This window comes from Quercus robur, chromosome 7 (genome assembly GCF_932294415.1).
Source record: "Quercus robur chromosome 7, dhQueRobu3.1, whole genome shotgun sequence".
Lineage (NCBI taxonomy): Eukaryota > Viridiplantae > Streptophyta > Magnoliopsida > Fagales > Fagaceae > Quercus > Quercus robur.
In genome coordinates this window covers 10,151,126-10,170,380 of record NC_065540.1, presented here as the reverse complement: position 1 = coordinate 10,170,380, position 19,255 = coordinate 10,151,126, and the positions used below count along the sequence as shown (strand labels likewise).

The 19,255-nt window shown below is 42.5% G+C and overlaps 1 pseudogene; it reads right to left on the bottom strand.

Moving 5' to 3' along the window:
- Positions 1 to 18,313: 18,313 nt before the first annotated feature.
- On the bottom strand, positions 18,314 to 19,233 carry LOC126690993 (protein EXORDIUM-like 7; annotated as a pseudogene).
- Between the last annotated feature and the right edge of the window lie 22 nt (positions 19,234 to 19,255).

The following is a 19,255-nucleotide window of genomic DNA, read 5'->3' as shown; positions in this document are numbered from 1 at the left end:
TACCTTGTGTCCGCTCCAACTCCCTGCGGGTGAGAAGAACTCAACCCCGTCGAGTGGAAATCTGAAGAGCTCTGATAGTACTCAAGCAAGTTAGGATCGAGTCGATGTAGCTCATCTTGAGTAATCCACATGCAATCAGAATCTGTCGCCAACGAACTAGGAAACAATGAACTCCTCCACCCCTGGTAGAAACAATCTGTTCATCTAAAATAGCATCAACAAATTCTTTATGTGCATAGGGCAGGTTTAAGGGTAAAGGGGTAGAGATAGGGGCATCAATTGGATCAAGTAGAGGCTCATCAAAAGGGGTATTAAGAATAACTGTGGGGCTTTTATAAGTAACTAGATCATCTATATTAAAGGAGGAGCTAATACCATAATCATAAGGAAGGTCAATGACATATGCATTTGGGCCCATTCGTTTCAATACCTTGAATGGTCCAGCACTACGAGCCTGTAATTTCTTAACGGTCTCAGAGGGAAACCATTTAGGTCGAATCTGAATCATGACATAATCCCCTACCTGAAACTCTGCATGACATCGATAAGTGTCAACATGAATTTTATATTGAGAATTACTTACCTGAATTTTTTTGCGAATCTCTTTTAATTCAAATCATGAATATGTCGTGCAAATGCCTCAGCAAATTCAAAAATTCTAACATGTGGGGACATGGGCAAAAGATCTAAGGGCTTCCTAGGTGTATACCCATGTAGGGATGGCAATGGGGCAGGGCGGGGCCGAAGGATGGGATTTTCGTCCCTTCTTCCTAGGTGTATAAACCATCTTTCGTTTTGAAGGCAATTTTCCACTAATCACCATGACGAACCCTAATTTAATGATATCCGCTTTTCAAGTCTATCTTTGAGAGAATCGTTGCTCCAGCCATCATATCCAACATGTCATCCAACCGAGGGATAGGGAAACGATATTTCACAATGATCTTGTTGATGGCACGACTATCAACACACATCCTCCAAGTTCCATCTTTCTTTGGAGTCAAGAGTGTAGGGACTACACAAGGACTCATACTTTCATGAACAAAACCCTTTCTAAGTATGTTCTTCTACTTGCCTTTGCAAATTGGCATGCTCTGTAGGGTTCATCCTATAGTGAGGCAAGTTTGGTAGGGTCACTCCGGGCACAAAATCTATGGTGTGTTGTATGTCACGCATGGGCGATAAATGATCAGGGAGTTCCTCAGGGAAAACATCCTTAAATTCTCAGAGCACTGACTTCACTTCTTCAGGTTGCTCCTCACGTGCCTCTCCATTAAGTTCCCTGGCAACTAAGGTAAACACAGCGGATTCTTGAACTGCTACCCTTTCAAATGCTTTTGAGCTTATGATGTTCAGGCCTTTCGCCTTTGGTGCTTCTTTCTTCTTGCTCATGTCGATTAGCTTGGGTTTCAAAGGATTGAGCACAATTTTCTTACCTTTAAACACAAATGAGCAAGAATTTGATCGCTCATAAAGGGTGACATCCAAATCATAAAGCCAAGGTCTACCGAAGATAATATGCCCTACATCCATAGGAATTGCGTCACACCATATTTCAGCCTTATAGGTGAGGAATTGAAGTGGGACAACACATCTTTCTTTTATGGATATGGAGGAAGTATCTACCCAAGAAACTTTATATGGGTTAGGGTGTGGGATCAATTTCAAGTCTAGGCAGGAAACAATGTAGAGGACACCATATTAATGCAACTCCCACTATCTATAATAACCTTGCAAGTTTTGTCCTCACACTTAGTGTAAGTTTGGAAGATGGCACTCCTACACCAATCATCAATGTCTCTCTATTCTGCCAAAGCACATCTTACCACATTCACTCTAGGGACACCAAAGATGTCCTTGAAATCATCAACTTGGGGAGAGATGGCTCTAATGCACACGAGGTAGCTAGGATCATCTTCCATTCTACCTCAACATCTTGGATTTCTTCAACATTTGGGTCATACACAAGCTCCTCAACAACTTCTACCTTTTCATCATCCTCTTGAATGAGAAGGGTTCTAAAGGGACATCTAGCTGCAATATGTCCAACCCTATTGCATTTGAAACATTGGAGGTGAGAGCCTAATCTTGAAGGCTCATTGACCACACATATTCCCTTGTCCTCTTTTTCTATTGGGATGCTATTGGGGTTGACCTTAGGAGGGGGTAAGGCAAGTTTAGATTTGCTACCAAAAAGTTGAGGGTTGGTAGGGACACTCCGAAGCTCTGAACGTCACCAAAAGATAGATTTGGATGCTAATTCACAATTCTTAGCAAGGTCATAGTAGGTTAGCATTTAAACCTTTCTTGAACTTATTGAGTGTAACAACTTCTTTCTCGACTATTCGAATTCACCTCTTGAATTCCTTGAATTTCTCTATATACTCAGCCATAGGAGTAGTGCCTTGCTTTAGGCGATCTCATTCCTCAAGGAGGGAGCTCCTATAAGTTGGAGGAAGATAATTCCTCGAGAGTGCATCTTTCATTTCAAGCCAATTAGTAATGGGGGGCTCACGTTGTCGCCTAAGGGTATCCTCAAGGTCCTCCCAGAAAAGGTCGGCTCTCCTAATTAACTTCATCCTGGCATACCTTACCTTCTTATTCTCAACCCAATGGTAATAGTCAAAGAATTTCTCCATCTGACGTAACCAATCAGTGAAAACCCATGGGTCTAGGCAACTATCAAAGGTGGGTGCTTCTATCTTTTCTTGGACATCCTATCTTCATAATCCCTGGGGCCAATGTGATCATAGTGATCATGTTCAAAGTTTGGAGCCCTATTAAAGTAACCATGGTTACTTTGCCTAAGCATTGTTATCTCCTTCATGGTAAATAGTCTTTCTTTGAGATGCTTCAACTCATTCTACCCTTTCCAGTAAAGCATGGACAGTTTTTGCTAGGCTTTCCATGGTTTGCTCTAAGGAGGACTTAGGCTCAGAAGTGGATTGATGTTCAGGGTTTGACATGATGTGACCACTACGTAGATGCATGCACCACTATATTTATGAAATGTAATTGAGATTCTCAAAAATTCGAGTAACCAATTCTCAATGTAAAATCAAGGTCAAGCAAGAGTGCATGTAGAGATTAGATCAATGAATCAAAGGAACAAATTGCAATCTAGTAGTGACAGTGTTCACAATATTGAGAGATAGCCCAAATAAAATTCAAATTCCAATAAGCTCCACAATTAATAATGAGAAATCAGTACTTAAAAGAAATTGGTTTTTTTTTTTTTTTTTTTTTTTTTTTTTTGGAATTTTAGAATGGGTATTTAAAGAAAGCACAAATAATAAAACAGCTAACTTGAGCGCAAAATGGGTAGGCCAATGGAGTATGGTGGGATATGCACATAAAAAATATAAATATAATATTTTTTTAATGAGATAAAATTGAATCCACCAAAAAAGAGAGTAAGAATTGTACTTTGGTCAGTGGCCAACTTACTGCACTAGATAGTCACGGGCTTGGCTTCTCAAGTGAGTGGATCTATTTGGACAAAGTGGACCTGTGGATAAACAATTTAAGGGCCCAATATGTGCAATGGGCTGTCACAGCAAAAAGACTTTCCTTCTTTTCCTTGCTTTTGATTTTTTTTTAATGCAAAATAATAAAATACAGTACATTGCGAAGGACTTAAAAGAAACTTTAAACTACAGATTGAAAAGAAACTACAGAAACTAAAGAAACAACGGACTCAAAATTGAAAAAAAAAATTCTCTGCAATGGACTTGACTGATGCTAGGGGTCGACGACTGGTGGTGGCGCGAAGATGGGGAAGATAGTGGCGGCAAGAAACATGGAAAAGTGGTGGCTGCTTGTCTCGGGTCTTGGCATCGGCAATGGTTCGACGTCCTCAACCGTGGCGGTTGAAGGTGATAATGGGTTTTGGCGGCTGGTGGCTGATGGGTCTTGCGTGGGTTACCTTTTTTTTTTTTTTTTTTGGTTTGTGGGTCTTGTGATCAAAGGTGGGCATGGATGATGGTCACGGGCTTAGGAAGGGTCACTGGTTTCTCTGCTGGTTTGGGGATGAAGAACTCATGTGGCCAAAGGGGGTATATACGGATTGCAGGGGCTGGTTTGGGCTTGTTTAAGATCTCATGGGGTAAAATCTTGAAAGGTAATGTCATATTTGGTTGGCTTGCTCTTTGATGGTTTTTGCTTTCAAGTGATTGTCTATGGTTATGTTGTATGGACCAGAAGTCTGCTATGATACCAAAACTGATGTAGGACAACCACACTATTTCAATGGAACAATTAAACAACAATAGAATCAAGATTAAATCCTAGGAGTCAGCACCAAGCAAACTGGAATCGGCATCGGTGTAAAAGAAACACAATATTTTTATAATTCTCAAAAACTGTCTTATAATAATCATAAAAAGTGCTTATATAGCTAACAATAAGATGCATAAAAAAACCCTAATTATTAAATGCTCAGGCTTGCTTAATCTCAAGCCCAATTACTAACAGACTCCATCCATAAAGCCACAGGTTGGGCCATCTTCTTTTTGCTCTTCCTTTTATACATGCGTATGTGTATAATTGGAGGCTTGTACCTTGTATCCACACCACAGTCTATATGTGTTTTTATTATTTGGGGATTCCTTCTTATGTGGCAAGCATATGCCTGCAAGTCAGTCTGCTGGGTTCGTATATGTTGACAAGTCCAGCTTGTTTACCAAATTTTATTTTATTTTCTTTGTATGTGATCAAAATATAAGATTTGTTCTTTCTATGTATGTAGTTCATTAATCCCTATCAGAGAAAAGAAAGAAGCGTCTAAAATATTGTCCTAGAATTTACACACTTTTTAGGTTCCACATGTAAATAATGCAAGGCAGTATGCATTTGAGCAGCTGGATATAGTGGAGTACAAATATAATCTAACATGAACTCAAGAAAATACAATTACAAAATGATTTGAGTTTTAAGGCCAATGAGCACTGACTCAAAGGGCAACTCCTTTTGAATAGAAGTTGAGATGGCAAGTTCAAGACTCATTGGATGCGTGTAAATTACCATCAACAAAAGGGGAAAAAAATTTGATTGCGCTTTGAGTGGTTAATGTAATATTTGTTTTCCTAATGCTATTTATTAAAGATATGGATCAAACTTTCAGGAGGCATATGTGAAAGCATTGGGGAGAGGCTTCTCTGCTGCACCATTTAAGACCTTTACGATTCGATTTAGGACCGCTATAGAAGGGCATCTTTCTGAGCCTAGAGATTCTGAGGTATCTGGTTTGAACTTTAAGACAAAGTTAATTGTAAAATTCCAATGCTTTCAAGATAGCATGCTACTCAGAGTAAAGTCAACTTTTGTTGCATAGACATGTAGTAGTCTGCTTAGCTGGCTATGAGATTGTTTAGGTGGATGCTGGGATATTATTGATACTAGTTGCAGACATGTAGTAAAGTCAGCTTCTATATTTAAAAGCTGAGACGTAGAATTTAATGTTGCTATACTCCTGTTGAGTCACCTCATCAACCACGTCATACTTAAAAAAAAAATTTTCATTTATGATTTTTCTATTTTATTTTATATAAAATAATCAAATATAGTTCATGGACAAACCTATTAATACACTATATTACTATTCAACATGTTACTATTCATTTGTTTTAAATGCAAATATTTGACTATTTAGCTACCCAAATTGATTTCAATTTTTCATTTTCTTCTTTCTAATTTCAAGTAATTGTTAAAATTGAATAATTTATTATCTTTTTAGTGGATATATACACATGTTTGATTATTCATTACAAACGTTACTATTTATTAGATGCAAATGTTTGATTATATTCAACTACCCAAATTGATTTCAAATGTTCGTTTTCTTCTTTCTAATTTTAAGTAATTGTTAAAATTGAATATTTAAACTTTTCATCTTCCTATTCTAAAAAAAAAAAAAAAAACTCTTCTTCTTTTCCTCCAACCTTTCCCCTCCTTTGCCTCTTTATCTCCCTACTACACTTTACTGTTAAACTTCCTTTATCATTTCCTCTTTCTTATCTTTTGACTCTTCTTCTCTCCATCTTATTTTGTATAAATTTGATATCGCTTATTCCATTCAATCCATATTTTTTCTACACAAAAATTGTGAGTACTCTCTCTCTCGATTTTTGTTCTTTCTTATAACTCTAATTTAGGTTAATGGTTTTTTTATTTAATTTTTCGTGTTGTGTTTTTCAAATTTCCTATCACAAATCACTCTTATAGATTTGGTTGAATTTTGGTTTAGGTTAATATGTAGTTTTTTTTTTAAAAAAATAGAAATTTGAGTTTATACATGGCTACGAATTTGAATGTGCCTACCAATGGACTTTCACTGAACAAAGATGTATTCACAATATTTTTAGCTTCATATACTTCTTTGGTAATGTGAATTTGAGAAAGAGAAAATAGTAGGCAAAGGATGTATGGTCTTTTATAATCCCCTATGTCTTGAAGAAAGTGGAGGGCCTATTAGTCTCCCTTCTACTGGAATTTTGTATAGAAAACATTTTGCTATAAGTTCCTTGACTTTTTTATTTTTATTTTGGTCATTTTATTATAAATAATTAGTATCTCCACCATCAAAATTAGTTAATTTGAACTTTCTTAATAAGCTTTTATTTTGCTTAGTTGATCATCTCTACTAAAAATGCCAAAAAGAAAATAAGATAAAATATAATTTACTCTAGAGCATCATTAAGCTATTAATGTTTTTATGTATAGATACTTAAGGAATTTTTTCTTTTTGCATTTTATTTTATTCTATATTTCCACTTTATGATATATGATTTATTGATAATGATCTATTGTATAGTTATCTTTATTTACTTTTTCACTTAGTTTCAATTGTGAGGAAGAAAGAGATGTGGATCTATGTTTTAGAGAAAAATATACCTATAAGAGTTGAATTGCATACATGTATAGTCATAAATAAAGTATACTTAGTTACAACTTGGTCTAATAGTTCTCACACTATCAATTTTAAAAAAAAAAAAAAAAAAATTATTGCATTGTGTTTTCATACATATCTCACTATATATAATACCTTACTACAAAAAACTTCTAATTTAAAACATAATTTCAAATAACACATATTGAACTTTTAAAAATATACAATATAATATATTTATTATCTAATAAAAAATAATCATATCAAATTTTCTCGCACATCGTGCGGGTCTGAATCTAGTCTATATGATATCTAAAAGCTAAGTGTAGCATTTATTATTACTATGCTCTTATTAGACTACTTCAATCTATTTTAATTGTAAAATCTACTAGAAAATAATTAAATAAGTTCTTTTTTTTTTTTAGAAGAAAATAGTTAAATGAGTTAAATTAATTATTTTGTCCAAATCTATTAGTACACAAAGTCATTTAAGCTTTTAAAAAAAATTAACATTAACCAAAAATAAAATGTTTTAAATAATGCATCTTATGAATGTTTTCATTTAAATTCTTAATAGTAAAAAGAACATTTAAACAATATCATTTACTAACTAAAAAATTTACAAAGTGACATGATTGGTTAGTTTCATATCAACAATATAATAAATAAAGGATCATGCTAACGAGTGCCCTTAGGGCACTTGTTAACAATCAATTTTAGGAAAATTTTGACATCATTTTTGTGGGGACCGGCCCAGAATAACAAGTTGGCTGGGCCTTGGGCCTGTCCGAGGACGATTTTGTCCGAGGAGACGTCGTGGCCCATAATCCCTGCCCAATCCAACTGGGGCAAAGAAAACACGTCCGAGGAGTAACTCCTCCTCGGACATTCCAAAGTCCAGATCAATGATGCATCCTAGTTACTGTAGCCCTCACTCCAAACACGTATAAAGAAAGAAGACTCAAAATATCCCAGCAAAGGATGTCACCACCACATTAAATGCACCACAACTACTCTCCTGGTCGCGTTAATGAAGAGAAGACCCCTGAACAGTGTTACCTTGGTCATTGCAACTTACAAAGAACTGGTAAAGGCGTCTGATGGGACAGATGCTCAAGTGGGGGTTTGGATGATCAACAAGTGTAGGGCCCAGATGATAAAAGAGGGCCTATATCATATGTAAGAGTCCCCCAGAAAGGGGGACGGAGAAAAAGGGGAGGAGAGGAGAGAGAAAGGCAAGAAGTCATTGTATGAAAGCATGTCCATGAATAAAACTTCCACTTTCACATCCATTTTCTTGATTTACGTCTCTACATCCACTAAGGACATGCAACGAACCGTTTGAGCCAACTGGAACCGAGTTCTTCAGCCCATACTCTACAAACTTCATTGTGTGGGACTTCTTGGGCTAGGGCCTGATCGTCCAGGACCGAGTTAACGAAAATCGTGTCCCTACAATTGGCGCCGTCTGTGGGAAGAACTAGGGTATCAGCTAACACAACGGTCGAGCATGGCAAAACTAGGTCCACACCAGGAGAATCCTCACCAGGCTAACTCCCAACAGACACAACCCATTGAGTCCTAGAGGCAAAATAACCCTGCCAACTCAGGCGGCAGAGGGAATCGTGAGGGAAGTGTGCATACTATCCAGACGAGCCAGAGTCACACCCAGATAGGTAGTCACGTATCCCAGAGGTGAAATAGTCATCAAGCCATGCAGCAAGAGATAGATGACCTGAAGAGGAAGTTACGACGTGTGCAGCGAAAACGATCTCCCTCTAGCTCAGGTGAGTCCTCTAATGGGGAGGATACGAGTTACCGACGGAGGTCAAGAAGCCCCCCAAGTGAAACCTTTTCTTACGAAAGAGAACCACGCCCTGTACGGTAGTATGAGAGCCCATCCAGCAAGGGTTCTGGAAATGATGCTATGAAGAGGGCGCTAGACCAGATTTCAAGGTCACCCTTCATGTATAGAATCGAAGGGGCTAAGCTGCCTCGACGCTTCAACCAACCAGCGTTCGCCGTCTATAATGGCCGAGTAGACCCGGTAGAGCACGTTAGTCAGTTCAACCAAAAAATGGCTATCTACTCGCAAAATGAAGCCCTGATGTGCAAAGTCTTCCCATCCAGCTTGGGACCAATGGCGATGAGGTGGTTTAATAGCCTGAAGACAAATTCCATAGGCTCGTACAAGCAGCTCACTCAGGCTTTCTGCTCCCGCTTTATTACAAATACCAGTCCATCAACCCCTCAGTTCGCTATTGTCCTTATCCATGCACGAGGGAGAGACCTTGAAAGCATATTCGGATAGATATTGGGAGGTATATAACGAATTAGATGACAACTATGATAATGTTGCTATCAGCACATTCAAAAGCGGTCTCCCCACCGAGCATGGCTTAAGGAAATCTCTCACTGGTAAACCAGTTGCCAACGTTCATCAGTTAAGGGATAGGATCAATAAGTACAAAAGGGTGGAGGAAGATCAGCTGCAAGGAGGGGGAAAGGAGAAGGTCATTCCCCCCAAAGCAAATGATTTTAGGTCGGAACGATATAACCATAACCAGCCGAGGAGAGATTTTTCGCGACAGGTTAGACAGAGTAACACGCAAACGGTGAATGCTGTGTTCAGTGTTCAGGGAGCCAGTACAACAGGTGCTGGAGAAAGTAAGGAACGAGCCCTATTTCAGATGGCCAAGAAAGATGGCTGGAGACCCTTCCAAACGTAACCAGAACCTGTACTGCCACTATCATCAGGACCATGGGCATACCACTGAGGATTGCAGGAATCTATGGAATCACCTAGATCAGTTGGTCCGAGAAGGGAAGTTACGTCATCTCCTGCACCCCTCGAGCGGCCATCCCGGTCAAGCAATGCAAGAGCCTCGAAAGGATGTGTCATTAAGACCCCTCACCGGAACGATACATGTCATCCTCGCCGCACCAGGAAGAACTGGGCCACCCCTCTCCAGGGTACTGGCTGTTGATCGGCTCCCCTCCTAGGACAGGCAAAGGGAACCCAAAAGGTCAAAAAAGGGAAGCTCTTTGATACTAGGATTCTCGGACGAGGATAAGAGAGGAACTATCCAACCTCACGACGATGCCTTAGTGGTTACGTTAAGAATTGGAGGCTTCGATGTGAAAAGGGTGTTAGTAGACCTAGGGAGTGCGGTAGAGATAATGTACCATGATCTATACAAGGGGCTGAACCTGAAGCCGGAGGATTTGACAGTTTATGACTCCCCTCTTATCAGCTTCGAAGGGAAGACTGTTACGCCAAAGGGGCAGATCAGATTACCCATACAGACTGGATTGGAGGTGGTGGAGGTAAATTTTATCGTGGTCAACGCTTACTCACCCTACACCGCGATAGTTACCAGGCCATGGATCCACGCCCTGGAAGCCGTATCCTCCACACTTCACCAAAAAGTAAAATACCCATCCAGAGGACAATTGGAAGAGATTCGTGGAGATCAGGCCATGGCCAGGCAGTGTATGGTGGCCGCCATCTTACATCGGTCCCATGCTGAGTCCTCGGCCCCTGAGAGCTTATAGCAACCAGCCGCCTTGGCAGGGCAAAACGATGGGCTAGCCGAGGAGATAAGGTGTGAAAGTTTAGATAAATTCGCTGTCAACAACGATCCGGAGAAATTTTTCCAGGTCGGCTCCGAGTTGCCTTCTCAAGAAAAAGAGGAACTGGTCAGATTTCTTAGAAGAAATGTCGATGTGTTTGCATGGGACGCCTACGACGCCCCGAGAGTTGATCTTAGCCTTATTTGTCACCACCTGAACGTTAACCCATCTTCCACTCCGAAGAAGCAACCACCCCGACGCCCCTCAAAGGAACATGTTAGTGCCATAAGAGACGAAGTGGCAAAACTGAAAAAAGCAGGGGCTATTAAAGAGGTCTTTTATCCTGAATGGTTGGCAAACACGGTGGTGGTAAGGAAGAAAAAAGGGAAGTAAAGAGTCTGCGTGGACTTTACGGACCTAAACAAGGCGTGCCCAAAGGACCCATTTCCCTTACCACGAATCGACCAATTGGTGGATGCAACCGTGGGTCACCCTCGAATGAGTTTCCTAAACGCCTTCCAGGGCAATCATTAGATACCCTTTGCGTTAGAAGACCAGGAGAAGACGGCTTTCATGACGCCCATCGGAAATTATCACTATAAGGTGATGCCGTTTGGACTAAAGAACGTAGGGTCAACCTACCAAAGGATGATGACCAGGATGTTCAAGCCACAGCTGGGCAAAATCATTGAGGTTTACATAGACGATATGGTTGTAAAGAGTAAAAGGGTGTCCAAGCACGTGAAAGACCTTGAAATAATCTTTGCTATCTTAAGGGAGCACAAGTTGCGGCTCAATGCTTCCAAATGTTCATTCGGGGTCGGGTCTGGGAAATTCTTAGGGTATATGGTAACCCACAGGGGAATAGAAGTAAGTCCCGATCAAATCAAAGCAATTAACAGCCTACAGGCTCCTCGGAATCCGAAAGAAGTGCAGAAGCTCACTGGCATGATCGAGGCATTAAACCGGTTCATATCACGATCAGTGGATCGATGTCAACCTTTTTACCTCTTGATAAATAAGTGGAAAGGGTTTGCATGGTCGGAGGATTGTGTTCGGGCCTTCTAGCAACTTAAGGAATAGCTATCACAACCACCCATCATGTCCAGCCCTGAGGCAGACGAGGTACTGTTTGCATACGTCTCTGTAGCTCCCCATGCTGTAAGCCTAGTACTGATACAGGATGATAATGGGGTGCAGCGACCGGTTTACTATGTGAGCAAATCATTACATGAGGCTGAGGTGCGATACCTACCTTTGGAAAAAGCAATTCTAGCGATAGTATACGCCACACGAAAGCTCCCTCACTACTTTCAGGCGCATACGGTCATCGTTCTAACTCAGCTTCCCCTTCGAGCGGTGCTTCGAAGCGCCGACTACATAAGAAGGATCGCTATGTGGAGTGCGCTTTTGGGGGCCTTTGATATTAAATATATGCCCAGATCTTCCATCAAAGGTCAGGTCCTCGCAGACTTGGTCGTGGAGTTTGCTGAACCCTCTATAGAAACAATAACCGAGAAGAAAGACATGGATGGAAAATCGGTTGGTACAATTTCAGCAGGGGGGACATTGCATTGGAAGGTCTACGTGGACGGCGCGGCCAACCAGAGAGGATCTGGAGTTGTGATAGTTTTAATATCGCCGGACGGTGCTGCCATTGAAAAATCACTGAGACTCGGGTTCTCGGCTACGAACAACGAGGCCGAGTACGAAGCCTTTCTTCAAGGAATGACGATGGTTCAAAGATTGGGCAGAAGAGTAATAGAGGCATTCTCGGACTCTAAATTGGTTGTCGGCCAAGTGATGGGTGAGCTGGAAGCTAGAGATGCTAGGATGCAAGAGTATCTAGGACAAGTCAAACGCCTACAGTCGAGTTTTGAGTCCTTCAATCTGACGCACATTTCCAGAAATGTAAACACCCATGCAGACTCGTTGGCCACTCTCGCCACGTCCTCGGCGCATAATCTGCCGCGAATGATCCTTGTCAAAGATCTAGTCCAAGCGAGTCCCATTAGAAGAAACCCGGCCCAGGTCCATCAGATTAGAAAGAGTCCCAGCTGGATGGATCCCATGAAAAACTTCCTCCAAAACGATATCCTACCAGAGGGAAAATTGGAGGCCGAGAAGATACAGAGGAATGCTCCTCAGTTCTGGCTATCGAAGGACCGCAAACTATATCGGCGCTCCTACTCTGGGCCATACCTACTATGCATACATCCAGAAGAATCCGAGTCTTTACTTGAGGAGTTACACGAGGGGATTTGTGGAAGTCACACCGGAAGGAGGTCGCTGGCACACAGGGCACTCACCCAAGGATATTGGTGGTCGAACATTCAAAAAGAGGCCCAAGAATATGCTAAGAAGTGTGATCAGTGCCAGAGATTCGCCCCAAATATCCACCAACTCGGAGGGGTCCTCAACCCCCTCTCTAGCCTCTGGCCGTTCGCATAATGGGGTCTTGATATTGTCGATCCTTTCCCCAAAGCTGCGGGGAACAAGCGATACATAATAGTCGGAACCGATTACTTCACCAAATGGGTGGAGGCTGAACCTTTGGCCAATATTAGGGACGTGGATGCCCAGAAATTCATCTGGAAGAACATTATTACCTGCTTCGGAACTCCACACACACTCATTTCGGACAACGGTCTCCAATTCGACAGCAAGAGCTTTAGGGAGTATTGCCGCGAGTTTGGGATCATTAACCGATACTCCACTCCCGCCTACCCCAAGGAAATGGGCAGGTCGAGGCCGTGAACAAGGTCATAGTGAACAGACTGAAGAAAAGACTGGATGAGGCAAAGGGGAGATGGGTAGAAGAGCTCCCACACGTCTTATGGACCTATCGGACAACGTTGCGACGGTCAACCGGTGAAACCCCCTTTTCGATGACTTATGGGGCTGAGGCCGTGCTCCTAATCGAGAACAACTTTCCCACACTAAGGTCTAACTCATTTACCCAAAACAGTAAGGACGAGTTATTGGGAAGAAGTCTAGACCTAGCCAAGGAAAGAAGGGAAAAAACAGCGATCCATATGGCCTATTATCATCAGAAGCTAAGACAAGGATATGATGCCAATGTTAAACTGCGACCTTTAGGTCCGGGTGATCTCGTAATGAGAAAGATTCTCGGCAGCACAAAGAACCCCTCTTGGGGCAAGCTGGGGCCCAATTGGGAATGATCGTATCGCATCATATCCGTGGCCGGGGTAGGTGCTTATTATCTAGAAAATTTGGATGAAAAAACTGTACCTCGACCATGGAATGTAAATAACCTAAGAAGATACTATTATTAATGAAAATGGCTTTGCCCATGTTTTGTTTTGTGATTATCCTGTGCCCACTAGTCTATTTACAACTATTCATAGTTTTAAATAGAACCTAAGTCTTGCATGGCTCCTCGGACCACAGACTTAGGGGAAATTATTACTTATGGTAACTATTCAAAGTTTTAAACAGAACCTAAGTCCTGCATGGCTCCTCGGACCACAGACTTAGGGGAAATTATTACTTATGGCAACTATTCAAAGTTTTAAACAGAACCTAAGTCCCGCATGGCTCTTCGAACCACAAACTTAGGGGAAATTATTACTTATGACAACTATTCATAGTTTTTGGCAACTATTCAAAGTTTTAAACAGAACTTAAGTCCTGCATGGCTCCTCAGACCACAGACTTAGGGGAAATTATTACTTATGGCAACTATTCATAGTTTTAAACAGAACCTAAGTCCTGCATGGCTCCTCGGACCACAGACTTAGGGGAAATTATTACTTATGGCAACTATTCATAGTTTTAAACAGAACTTAAGTCCTGAATGGCTACTCGGACCACAGACTTAGGGGAAATTATTACTTAGGGCAACTATTCAAAGTTTTAAACAGACTTAGGGGAAATTATTACTTAAGGGAAATCATTTCAGGGTGTGCGCGCAGTCTAGCATCATTGCAACCCTTATTCAAATTCACTGCACGACCACCTTTCTATTTCAACCGTTTATATTTATTTATATCGTTGCAAACGTTAAATAAAGAGATGGTACCAGCATACATCCATAGAAAACAGAGAGAACATTCTATATTAATATTCCGAGTTCAATACAAAGAGAGGTCCTTACAAAAGAACACCAAAACATGACGACTTTCATTCAAAAAAAAAAAAAAAAAAAGGAGAAGTACAAAAAATTAAAAGCCTAAAAGCTAAGCCTTAGCAGGAGGATCCTTCTTCTGCTCTAGCTGAGGAGGAGGAGCCTCGGAGATAGAGTCCGTGGCAGGATCCTTCGCTTTATCAAGCGCAGGGACGGCATCAGGCACCGCCAAGTCCTGCTCGGAAGCTGCTTGGGCGCCATCAGGATTCTCTCGGATCTCCTAAGGATAGAAGACGTTCTCAGGCAGTCTCAGTGCCGAATCTGCAGGAATTCCTGCAGCATCAAGGGCGTGAGCCCATGAGATACTGCAGTAGTCCCTGCACACCTCGGGGATCTCCTCGGATAGCCTGGCCTCTATTTCTTGGATCCCGAGCTGATGAGAAGCTTTCTTTTCAGCCTCTGCGGCCTCTCGGATTAGCTGGGCCTCTTCTTTAACCCACCTCATCTCATCCCAGCTTTCTGCAGAGCGGCCTTGAGTTCCAGTACATTCTGCTTCGCAGTAGCAAGGCTGGTTTCAGTTACGTACAATTTTTGGCGCTGATCCTCTGCTTGGGTTTCAGCATTCTTCAGGCCAGCCTCCGCGCTCTTGCGCTGTTTCTCCGACTCTTTAAACTTCTCCGTCAGTTCAAAGATTTCTTGCTTGAGGGACCCCACGGTCTTCTCCACCTTAGGCCGAGATTGAACCTCAGCTTCAGCCAAGCTGCGGTTGCTGCGGCAAAACTCCTCAGCCACAAACACCTGCTGGGTGATCTGCCAACAAAACAAAACCAGAATTAGGATAGAATGCAACAATGTTGATGACTTAATAAAAGGATGCAAGAAGGGCTCACCATCGCAAGGTCCCTCTTAAGGGACAGAAAAAGCTCGGGCTGGGACAACCGCCTGTAAGCCTCCATATCCCGAGGAAGGAGCACTGGCTGCTCCAGGGCCTCAGCTATATAACCCGCTCTGCCCCTGTTGCACTCTCGAACCAAGGCAGTATAGGGGATAACGACCCCATCCAGTTCCATCTTCGAACTCCATGCGCGGGGATTAACGCGCACCTCAGCCCGATTCTCCTCATCCCAGCTCTCCGTGGAGTTAGCCCTCTTACTCCTCTGTCCCCGAGTGGCTTTCTGCTGCTTGGCTGGGCGTGGGGCTACTTCACCTTCCTCAGGAACGTCAATCGGCCTCTTCTTTTTTAGGTCAGGGTTAACCTTGAGGCCATGGTCGGAAGGAACCTGAGAGGCGATTGGAGGAGGGTCCTGGGTTTGTGCCCTAGCAGGCGCCTTTGAGGACTGACCCTTCCTCGGCTGGACATTAGTTCTCGCAAAGATTTTCCCTTACCAGCCATATCACCTACTTCCTCGTCTAAAGAATCGTCCAAGCAAGTTATAATGATTGGACCGCTGGCCACGAAGTGGCGATCCTGCTCCCCTTCAGGGTCCGAGAGCTCAACTACGGGGGCTTTGTCAACCTCCTCCTCAAAATAAAACTCGTTTATTTCCTCCTCAAGGGAAAGATAAGATGATTCGGCCTCTTCCTCAACTGGCACGGCGGCTTCAAGGTCTTCTGGAGGCAGTTGCGCGATCGGTGGAGGATCCCGAACTCCAGGTAGCATGACTGGCTTAAGATCTACTCAGGCCAAACACCCAGGCTTGGACACGTCAATCCTAGCTAACCGGGGGCTACCAGCTCTAATGGCGTGGCCAATGGCTTGGAAAGCACGGGTTAGTGGTCGATAGCCCAAAACCAAATGACACGCCCGCAGCTGCCCGTCCTCGTGGATGTAGATTTCTGACCTTAAAAGATAATTTAGGGCCGGAACGTTCACGTGGCTCAGCCTAGGAGCAACCAAAGTTTTATCTGCAATACAGCCGAGAAGGAAATTAGAATTAAACTAAAAGATTTATGACAAGCGGAAAAAAGAGTAAGTCCGAGGAGCTAAGCCCCTTCCCTAAAGGATTGGGCCTAAAGGCGCCGCACCTGGGGTTCCTGCCTGAGTTGGACAATGAAGACCATCGCTCCATTCTCCTGAGGCAATGAGGAAGTCGTCCTTCATAGTCTTATTGGATATGGGGAGACAGGAGATTAGCCTAACCACCTTGAATCGAGATTTAAGGTAATACCCTCCATTCTCGACGTAGTGGCACTCGTACATGCGTACCACGTCATGCCAGGTCAGACCCAGACCCATTCGCTCGTTCAAGACATCTATGCAGCCTAATACCCTGAACATGTTTGGAGCGCACTGGTGTGGCGTCAACCTATGGTGGAACAAGTAGTCCCAGGTAATCCTACGCATGGGGAGCGCCATGCGACGAAGTGACGAAAATCGAAGCGACGAAGCGAACGAAACTTACGGATATCTTCACAAATGACCGGTGAGGTGATCGGAAATATCTTCTAGGGAGGGCGCTTCGCAGAAACGATTATGGAGATTTGAAGGAAGGAGGTGCTCAAGGATTTTTGGGCGCTGGAGTTCTCTGGAGCTCTGTGTTCTGATGTGCGGATAAAAAAGAAAAAAGGAGCCTCTCAGGCGCTTTATATAGCAGGAGGGAAAGAGAAAAAATCCCTCCCGCTTACGAATTCAAGGAGCAATGCTGGCCGTCAGATCCACATCTCGCCGTTGGATGAAGGAGACATAAAGCTATCTGGAGTAAATGGCCGCGCCTCGTAAATTGTGACGCGTCAAAAGTAACTGCCCATGTGCGCAGACCAAGAGTTCATCCGTTCCATCCTTCATAAATGTCAAAACCCCGCTTTTCTCCTCGTAGGGAGATCAAAACCGGAGTTTTGAGGGGCTATAGTGGGGACTGGCCCAGAATAAAAAGTTGGTTGGGCCTTGGGCCCGTCCGAGGACGATTCTGTCCAAGGAGACGTCACGGCCCATAACCCCTGCCCAAGCCAATTGGGGCGAAGAAAACACGTCCGAGGAGTAACTCCTCCTCGGACATTCCAAAGTCCAGATCAATGATGCATCTCAGTTACTGTAGCCCTTACTCCAAACACGTAAAAAGAAAGAAGACTCAAAATATCCCAGCAAAGACTGTCACCATCACATTAAATGCACCACAACTACTCTCCTGGCCGCATTAATGAAGAGAAGACCCCTGAACAGTATTACCTTGGTCATTGCAACTCACAAAGAACTGGTAAGGGCGTCTGATGGGACAGATGCTCAAGTGGGGGTTTGGATGATCAACAAGTGTAGGGCCCAGATGATAAAAGAGGGCCTATATCATATGTAAGAGTCCCCCAGAAAGGGGGACGGAGAAAAAAGGGAGGAGAGGAGAGAGAAAGGCAAGAAGTCATTGTATGAAAGCATGTCCATGAATAAAACTTCCACTTTCACATCCATTTTCTTGATTTACGTCTCTACATCCACTAAAGACATGCAACGAACCGTCTGAGTCAACTGGAACCGAGTTCTTCAGCCCATACTCTACAAACTTCATCGTGTGGAACTTCTTGGGCTAGGGCTTGATCGTCCAGGACCGGGTTAACGAAAATCGTGTCCCTACAATTTTTATAGGAAATGAAAAAGCTGTTAAAACATTAATTATTATTTTTTCTTTTCCCATAAAAACTTTCTTTAATTTGATTCTTAACCAGTACCCTAAGGGCACTCGTTAGCATTTCCCATAAACAAATGGGTAAATTTCTCAAACCTACATTGAGGTTTGTGATAATACCAATTAGGTTCAAAACATTCTAAAACCCACCAATTTAGTCTTCAAAAGACAACTTTGTCCCTAACCCTTTTTTTTTCCCTCTTCTTTACCTTTCTCTCTTCTGTCTTGTTCCTATCCCCTCTCTTAAACTCTCTTCTCTGAGTTCTCTCTCAGATCTCGCTCTAATAAGAGCAAGACGTAAAGTAGTAGAAGAAATGATAGCAAAGTATTTACAATGAACACTCTTTAATCCACAGCATTAGGCCCAAAGCATCTCCTTTGCAAAGGGTTCCATACCCATTGCATAAGAAACCTTCTTCCTTTCACTCCATTCACAGTATACTCATTTCCCCATGAGTCTATAAACACTTTCCCACATATCCACCACCCCCACCACCTCTCATAGACACCAACACACAGATCTGCTATCTCAGTTGGTGCAGTTGGATCATCTCTAGCATACCATGCATTCACAAGTAGGTTACTTGACACTCCAGCTAGCTCATGAGCAATCACACTGATCATTCCATTAGCACCCACATCCCCGTTAGGTGCATACATTATATTGTTGCCTCCATTTGTGCTTGGTGGTGGCTTACCTGAATTCTTTGGCCATGCAAATGGATAGGCACAAATGCCTAGACACTAAGTTCCACTATTACCAACCCAAGCATAAGGTACAATGACACCAAAAAAGTTGGGAAGGTGAAGTAGTGAAAGCCACAGACTGCTCTACAGAAGTCTTGGACTCGGAGACAAAAGAGAGAGAGAGAAAAAGAGAAAAAAAGAGAGTAAGGAATAAAGTTGTCTTTTGAGGACTAAATTGGTAGGATTTAGAATATTTTGGACCTAGTTGGGATTATCACAAACCTCAGGGTAGGTTTGTGAAATTTACCCTAAACAAATTCCTAATTATTTTTTAGCGATAATGTAGTTAGTAACATTTTGGTCTACTTCGGTCTAACTTGATCCATTTAGTCTAATTCAGTCCATTTT